Below are 9,496 nucleotides of genomic sequence, written 5' to 3'. Positions count from 1 at the left end.
TGGGTGAAACAGTTGTGCTCTGACTCGGATGCTCCATGGCAGTACATATCAAAATCGCTGTACAGAACTGTATAATGATTATAATCTCCTTGACCTAAACAATCATCTACCTGCCTTCTAGAAAAAAAATCATTTTTTTTACTGGTAGGACATCGCAACGGCCATACCTAAAAATAAAAGTGAGGTTCTCTCACAGCCAATGTGGAATAATCGATTTTTAACTGTAAATAAGAAAATGGTATTCTTTCCTCATTGGTATCAAGCAGAAATAAAACAAATCTCGGACCTTTTTGACTCCTGTGGGGACCATTTCCTTCCATTTAATTCTTTTTACAATCAATTCAATGTAAAATTTAACTTTTTCCAATATTATAGCATTCTTTCTTCTATTCCCCAAAATTGGAAGAAAGTATTGCAAGAAGGTTCCAGAGACCCAGTTACGCCTCCCACCTCAATCTGTTCACTGTCATGCAAGACAATATACAGTACGCTGCTTAACCTTGAAGATCTACCTCCACCAACTTCTGAGAAAAAACTTTTAGCGTCTGACGTTGAGAAAAGTGACTTCACTAAATCTACCTCCTACCATTTAAAGCCGCGAGAGAAATTGAATTGACGATGTTCCAATACAAAATCATTTACCGAATTTTATCAACGAATAGCTTGTTACACAAAATTTAAAAAGTTACCTCTCCCTCCTGTCCCTTTTGTTCTTCTGAGTGTCAGACCCTGTGGCATTTGTTTATAAACTGCATACACGAAAGTTCTTTTTGGAATAGATTCCAGGAGTTGTACTCAATCTCTAGTAATACGAAACTGCTGCTGTCAGAACTAGAGGTTATGTTCGGAATTATCGCTGTCACACCTAGTGTTTAGCCCTCAACCATCTCATTATTTTGGGTAAATATTAATATTATTTTTTCTTAAAAAAAGGAAAAATCTCAGAAAGTGATGATTTTGTGGATTCCTCCGTCTCCAAGGACGTGTATGCAAAGCTGAGCTTTAACTGGGTCAAAGCTGGTCTTTGTTTGTTTAACGTTGGAGTGGACCAAAGTGTCGCTTTTCTCTTTCTCTCGTGTACATATGCAAGTATGTTTTATGATCATCTGGATTGCTCTAAAGTCATTTTACTGAAAGCGATTTTTCTTGTGCATCATCTCAAATCTATGACGTTCGAAACCGTCCCGAAAGTTCAAGAGAGATAAAAAATGAGTTCTGACGGTTAAAGAACTTCATTGAGGACAAGGCAAAGAGATTTGATGAACTGGAAAACTATATTTTTGGCCGAAAATACAAACTTCATGATTGCTCTGGCCGTGATCCTTCAGGCGTTTGTAGAAATGGAAATGTACGAGATGGTAGCTGATATGCATAGTTTATTTTCTTTCCTGTCAAACTAACAGTCTCCGCAGGTAACTCATGAATTTCTCGTTGAAGAGCGGCAATGTCTTGGCAAACAAATTATGCATGACCTGATTTTGTTGACGCCTCTTGGGGTGATGAACAATCAAAAAGTCACTGACGAAAATGATGCAGATACTCCCTGCAACTCTCAAAGCAACGAGCGTACAAAATCTTTACAAAAAGATGACAACTTTGGAGAAAGGAAATCGAGGCAAATTATGAAAACTTTGGCACTCAAAGCTGATAATAATTAGTGGAAAGAATCTTGCAGATTTCTGGTGGAGAGTCCAATATCTCGTGGAGTTGATATTTCAGCATTAAATAAAATAAATGTGTGGAGTGTGAATGCAGTAGAGGACAGTCTTGATCTTATGCAGCCATCAGATCACAGAATTGACAACACAATATTTCATAGAATTGGAACTTCTAGCCTCTGCGGAAAGCACTCTTTCTTCGATTTCTGATGATTTCTCCCTTTTACCACTCGTGCTATCGGCAGCTAAGGATGGTTCAGAATTTGAAACGCAATCTCCGGTTCTCGTCTATACAGGGAAAACTTGTGAAGGAAGCCTAGCATTTATCTTGCAAGACAAAGTAATTGCGGATTATTTATTCGGAAAGCTTTTAAAACAAATCTTAGCCGATGAGGACGAGCTTGGTGAAGTTGTGAACATGGTAGCCAAAGACAGCCAGCTCGAATTGAAAATTCGAGGTCCATCCATCGGACAAATTAATAATTAATAATAATGATAATTTATTTTTATAGTGCATTTTCCTAACGCTCAAATACGCTTTACAGTGACAAATTATCATAACCTATAATTAAATAAAAATTTAAAGTCTAAAAATATGCTTGTCGAAAAAGATAGGTCTTAAGCTTAGCTTTAAAAATAGAGACAGATGCGCTGCTTTTAATCTCAAATGGAACCGAGTTCCAGAGGGAAGGCGCGCACACTGAGAAAGCCCTCAGCCTAGTCAATTTGAGCTTGTGTGTTGGTTGCTCCAGTAGAAGTTGGTCAGCAGACCTGAGAGCTCGCCTAAGAACATAAGGACTGAGCTCAGTCAAGTAAGTTGGAGCCGCACCATGGAGTGCCTTGAAGATGTACTGTAAAATCTTAAAAAATAATGCGCTGACGGACGGGGAGCTAGTGTAGCTCAATAAGTAGTGGTGTGACATGGTCAAGCGTTTGCTTGCAAGTGATCACTTTTGCCGCTGCGTTCATAACATATTGTAGTATCTGAAGAAGATAATCAGGTTGGCCATAAAGAAGCGAATCACAATGATCTGAGCGAGACATTACTAATACATGCACTAGTGTTTTGGTTGAGACAATACTAAGGCATGGACGTATGCGACTAATGTTTGTGATGTGATAAAAGGCAGTCTTGCATAGATCATTGACGTGTTTCTCGAAACTCATGGTATCGTCGAAGATGGCACCAATGTTCCGTGCGCTAGATGTGGGCTCGACAGTAGCATCACCCACCGTAATCGAATCTAATGGTGGCTTAGGGCGATGTTTAGCATGCAGAACCAGGAGTTCAGTCTTGTCGTTGTTTAACCGGAGATTATTTAAAAGCATCCATTGGTTCAGCTCACGCAAGCAAACTTCAACCCTAGTGCGCGAAGACACAACATTCTCCATTGTAGTGGTCTTTATGCTAAGGTACAGTTGAGTGTCGTCCGCGTACATATGAAACCCGACACCATGGCGACGCGGGATAGCTCCGAGAGGAGAGGTATAGACCAAATATAGGATTGGGCCCAACACAGACTCCTGGGGAAGACCTCAGGTCAGTTGACGATCAGAAGAACTAGTATCTCTGATTTGGACGAACTGTGAACGACTGGACAGGTAAGACTCAAACCAAGTGTAGGCAGAGCCCTGAACACCAATGCACTGGGAGAGACGCGATAGTAGGATGCCATGATCCACTGTATCGAACGCTGCCGACAGGTCCAACAGTACCAACATCACACACTTTCTATCATCCAGTGCACGTAGCACATCGTTATGCACTCGCAACAGTGCTGATTCAGTGCTATGGCCCACTTTATAAGCGGATTGGAAAATCTCTTGAAGTTTATTTTCTCGCAGATGGGAAATGAATTGACTCGCGACTACCTTCTCGCAGCACTTGGAGAGAAACCTAGGGTCAGGAAAGAACGACAAGCACGTGAAAGAAGAGAAAGGGAGGCAAGTGAAACACGACGAACGGAACCCAGTAATGACAGAGGAGAAGTCAGCAACCCGATGAGTGATGGAGGAGGTACAGCTACGCAAGCCTCTGCTGGTGCCGAGGGTCGACAATTGCTCTGTGAACATTATAAGCGGCTCTGTCGTGTCAAGTTCCCAAGCTGCGGAAAGTTCTTTCCTTGTCATCATTTTCATAACAACTCTGGGTGTCAAAATGATAATTCCAAAGCAAGAGAGGCGTGTTATGTTGAGTGCTCGGTTTGTAGCCATCAACAAGAGGTAGCTAAACATATTATTTATTCAAAATTTCATTTGTGTGGAAATGGAGAAGTGTGGAAATGGAGAAGTTACATCTAGACTATATGCGATTTGCTTTTAATGCTTTCTTCTTTTTTAAGATCAACCAGGACGCCTAAACCTGTGCTAGATGTAAAATAAAGTTCTCGGCATATTTCTGCTTTATGTGTAAACACTTCACGAGCACAGACAAAAATACATATCACTGTACAAAATATGGTATCTGCCGGTAGGTGAAACGATATTCATGAAGAAATTCTTTGTTTTTTTGTTTGTTTCGTGATATTCCTGTTTTCCAAAAAGTAAGGAAGTAATTGGCCTACTTCAATACCAAGTGTTACCGTATGAATGGAAAGAAAATTCTGGCGCTAGCCTCAGGGCAAGAGCAACGCTTAATAAGAGAAAGAGACGCCCTGATCGATACGCACATGAAACTTACCACTTCCAGTGTTTTCTCATCCGTCTTTGCGAAATCGTAATGAAAAAATATTGAGCAGTACTGAACGCTAGTTTTTGTTTCCTCATAGGCATCAGGTTTCTTTTCATTAGATCGAATCAAGTAGAAATATAGGGTTTTCACTTTGCATTAGAAATTTACTTTCTTTACGAGTCATCTGAAGTTTTGCTCGAGTATTTAACTGCGAAGTGATGTTCCTGTTTTCGTTTCAGTATCTTCAAAGACCGCTCCTTCCACCGTGATGTGTGTAACGTATGTCTGGACAAACGGCTGGAGGGAAGACATTCTTGTCGAGAAAATTCAGGACATGATGAGTGCTGCATCTGTTTGGAGGTAATAACTTACTCTTCGTACCAACACTGTTGCTGCAAAACTCCCAGAGAGGGGGATTTCTCTGTCTTGTTCGTTTCACATTTTTTCTTGTTTGTCGTGTCTAGTTGTTAAATAATTGTCAGTGTTTGTGGATTTTGTCATCGGTTGTACTGTATAAATAACATTTTGAGTCCTCATATCGTTGTGAAACATTACGTTATTTGTTGTGTTCTATCTATAAATTTAGCTTTGTAGGTCAATGTTTATGCCCGATTATTATAAAGCAACTGCACAGTTTTCACTGCCGTTAAGTCTGGATTCCAATAGAGTAAATATATCTTCGTGTTATTTATACATTGGAACGTTTTCCTTCCCGCTGGTGTAAGAGTATGGATTTTCAAAAAAACTGTCTAGAGGCACCCGTGACGCTGGTTGCACACAAAATCGGCTCTGCAAGGGGGATATTGGCCAATAGCTATTTCCCTCTGTTGTAATTACAGCCTTGTTGTCGACAATAAAAGTGAAATATGGTAAATGCAATGTTTGAGCGACAAATCTAGCAACATACTAAGAGACCACTTGATTTTTTCTTAGCAGGGTTCTGAATACAAAAGGAAAGCGTTTCAATAGAATTGTTCGAAAAAGAAATTATTGTAAAAGTTGAACTGATGGATAATACCTTTAAATACCTTGACTTAATGGACGTTTGGAACATTTATTTTCAGGACGCATTCAGTGGTTGTCAAATCTTGCCATGCTCACACAAGATTCATGGAGACTGTGCCATTGCAATGATTCAGAATGGCGTGTAAGTATGCTCACAAAGTCGTGATTTTTTATGAATTAACTTACATAACGAAGAACGCGTTGGTGATCCCCTCCATTTGACGGTATCTGGTTAGAGTTCTGAATCAGTTTTGTATGTGGAGTTGTGGCGGAGTGTGTGGGGGTTAGTTGCCTGACTCTGTCCATCTCTCGACTTCTGGCTGTGTGAACTAAGGGGTTGAAAGAAATTATTGTGTCCTGCGTCTTCTTTCCTTTTAAGGAACTTGTCTTTGTTTCAATTGAATCTCGATTTGTGATGTTGACTTCTGACTGGTTGTTGTAAGTAGCTGGGTTTTGGTCTAACGACACTCGAGAGAAAAGTTTTCTTTGCATGCAGCCTTGGAACAGTTCTGAATCCACAGTAGTGCTGGGTCGATTGTGAGCTTTGCAGTCTCTTGTAGTTTTACCCGTGATTTTACGGTGATCTTGACCTGAATATTTTCGCGTTTAATTCAAACAAGTTTAAGTTGTATTTGCCTGAAATATTTCCTTTACATTTGCAATCGTAGCTGCCCAATCCATCCCAGGCCCTTCTTTTCTCGTTGATAAAATGGAGAGGACCCTGTGAATGGAGCTTAAAGGATGATTTTTTTATTTCCATTTGATAATGCTCAGGTTTTCAGAGTTTTTTGACCTTGTAGCATAAATTTTATAACAGCTGTAGTACTTAAATTCAATGGAGTTTTCTGATCGTCCTGGTAAGAGGGCACTACCTACTCAGAACCTCTCACGCCCAGACGATCAGACTACACAATCATATCTTGCTCCAAGTTTGAATTATATCTTGTATTGCCTTTTTTTAGTTTGATTGATCGGTACGTTTTTTACATAAGTGTGACATTTCGAATTCGAACAAATGTAGTAGGTTTAGGTGTGTTAGGTGTGGGTGATATGTGGGTCTCCATAATCAAACTATCAAAACGTCATCGCTAGATGTCAAATGTTGAGTTTTTTACCAACAACCCAGAATTTAGAAGGGCAAAATTAAATAATTCGTCGATGCTGATCTTAAACTTCGCGTATAGAAGGCCTGGCTTAAGATTTCCTTAGGCATATGCATCCAGGATATTGAGTTGCTTTGGTAATAAACCATACTCTGGCGAAAAAAAAGGCAAACAGACAAAGACAAAACGGAACTAATATCATCGATTATTCTAAACTTGTTACTATACAACACTGCATGTATTCTAAAATGATCCGATTTATCCCAAGGGGCTCCTTCCTCGCAAATTTTGGCAACTTCGCGGGTTATATTCTTAGATCTTAATCTAAGGAGTAGTATAGCGAGCATAAAAACCCAGCCCGTTCTGTTTCGAATCATTATGTATAGCACAAAATTATGAGTATAGAATGATCTTACGAATTAGCTTCACGAAGAACACAGCATGCTTTCAGTTAGTTTCTTGTTCATTATTTTGTTTAAAAAGCTGTAATCTCAAATAAATTTACGAGTTCCACCGTATTCTTGAATTGAACCTTTCAGTCACGTGGTCGTCGTAAAATGGAAATAGTATTGTGGGCACGAAATTTCAAGTTTTGGATCAGTATGACGACGTTTGGGGGAACAGTCAAGAAGCTATGCTTGTAATGGGGGAATATAAACTCTTTGAAATTTATATCTCAATCATCCGAAGCTCCAAACTAGCTCTGAGAGTTAAGAAACAGAAATTGAAGAGCTCGTGAAATAAATCTTCGGGTCAAGCCACGCTCAGACGCTCTATCACTCGGCTCACTGTAAGCCTAGTTAGGCACTTATTAAGCTCACATGTGACACATCTCGCAAACTGCTGGTATCAGTAGTGACGAAAGCTCCGTGTGAGTTAATATTGTAAGGAAGACGGTGAGTCCTATTCTTTTTCTTCGTTCCACGCTTGTAACACTAGAGGCGGAAAAAATCTTTCTTCATTTTACTACCGGGCTGAAGATTCCTCATTTTCTTATTCGGTTCATGAGACTTTCTAAATTGCTGATCCTAGCAGTAAGCAGTAGTGATTTAGCTCATCTTGGAGTCTTTGTTGCTCAGTTGCAGAGCATCAGGGCGCGAAGATCTGAGGTTCGACTCAATATGACTCAGCAATTTTTCGCTGTCCCATACTAGTGACCGGTTCAAAGAAAAAAAAAGACTTTCATGTATTTATCCAAAATAAATAAGAACAAGAGGTTTCCACTTTTTTTAGATTAAGAGGGTATAGGATACTGCAAGAACTCATTGGTTTATACATTTCGAACGATATTGTAGTAGGCGCAAGCTCGGAGAACTTGTCCACTAAAAAACCAAATTAATTTTTGGAATCGCTTGAAATTTCTTAACAAACATCTGATACTGTTAAGATGTTTGAAAGAACCTTTCGGTGGAAGTTGAGTGAAAATTTTTTATCGCCGGGTATTTAATCTATTTGAGACCATGCCCGGCTGCCGGGCATTTAGTCACTGCGTTTCTTTTAAGGAAGGGTCGGGAGCCGGTAAGGCGTGAAACGACCTATGGTTCTTCTATTGAATTTGTCGGGTACCGGATGACGCAGCACGGGCACAAGGCATCAATCAACAAATATTTGTCAGGTTTCTTAGATAAGATATCGGCATCTAGAGTTAGAGTAGCTAAAACTATGCGAAGCGTACTGCGAAAACATTCAATGAAAGCTGATTCCATTGAAGAGTTAGGTCTTCCGCCCTGTAATACCCGCAAAAACTTCCGCGGGGCTTCCCCGTTTAAATATGAATGTCTAACTAACCGTGAGGTCAACATGAGTTACACCAAATGGTTTCCCACCAAAATAGGACATTGCTACCTCTCGATCGAACAGTGCAAAGTAGCTCCGAGTAGTTATATGTATACATAGAAAGCTAGAGAATATAGACAATAAAGTTTTTGTCCGTCGCTTTCTAAGTTGGTCGAAAAAAACCGGGGCTAAAAGTTCCTCAGGACGAGAAATAGAAGAATAGATTAATGTCTAATGTTATTACAGATTCACTCCATCAGATTACAAATAAATAATAAACTAAATTAAATTATCTCAACAATAAAGAAACGTTGTGGGGAAGGACACAACCAAAAGCGCTGACGCACCATGTTAGGGATGTCCTACTATTTAGGGTGTAAGAAAAGTACATGTATATACAAATATAAAAATTAAAGTTCTAATTATCCTTAATAAAATATAAAACATTCCTTTTAAAGGCTGTAATACTATTTGATTCTCTCGTATGATTAAGTAAACTATTCCATTCGTAATCAACTCGGTCAAAAAAGCTATATTTAAAACCATTAGTTCTACTAAAATTTGGAGCAAGGTCCTTTGTGTCATTTTTCCTCAAGTTATAATTTATATTTCTGTCCTTACAAAATAGGGGCTTGTTTGAAATCTCTATATCATAATGTATATTGAATAAAACTGTAAAATCTCTTATGAACCACCTTCCAGATAATGACAGCAATATTAACTTAGATAATCTAGTATCATAATGATCATCAGACTTAGTGATCCATCTTGTGGCTCTTCGCAGGACAGCCTCTAATTTATCAATGTTGCGTTTAGTATGTGGGTTTCAAGGTAAGTTTCGCACGAATATTCTGGTAAAGGTCTCACAAGAGTATAGTGAAGTGTTTTCATGGTATCAATGTCATTTAAGCCCCCACAAGTCCTTTTAACCAGCCTCAAAGTGACCCTAGTAGCCTTTAGTTATTTTATCCACAAGTTGGTTCCATTAAAGATCACAAGCAGTAAACAATCCTAAATCTTTATACACACTAACACTTTCCAAAGGTTGACCTTCCATATTATTTTCCCTAATTAAAGGTGACTTTTCCTTAGTTATTCGCATTGTCATCTTATTCATATTACACCATTCTGATATTTTATCTGTCACTTTGAAAAGTAGTCAGATCTTCTTGGTTATTGATAAGCCTCAGTGGTGGGTACAGAGCTAATGAGGGGAAGCCAGTTTTTTGTCCCTTGCCCTGCTAGCTTTTCTTTTTTGTGCGATTATTTTTTTTTTTCACTAA

General features: G+C 39.0%; 1 pseudogene; it reads left to right on the top strand.

Annotated features, from left to right (window-relative positions):
* Positions 1-3,503: 3,503 nt before the first annotated feature.
* LOC136283325 (RING finger and CHY zinc finger domain-containing protein 1-like) lies at positions 3,504-6,039 on the top strand (annotated as a pseudogene).
* Positions 6,040-9,496: the final 3,457 nt, after the last annotated feature.

Source organism: Pocillopora verrucosa, chromosome 9, assembly GCF_036669915.1.
Source record: "Pocillopora verrucosa isolate sample1 chromosome 9, ASM3666991v2, whole genome shotgun sequence".
In the NCBI taxonomy this organism is placed as follows: Eukaryota; Metazoa; Cnidaria; class Anthozoa; order Scleractinia; family Pocilloporidae; genus Pocillopora; species Pocillopora verrucosa.
Note: the sequence above shows the minus strand (reverse complement) of the source record. Positions and strands in the feature narration are given on the sequence as shown.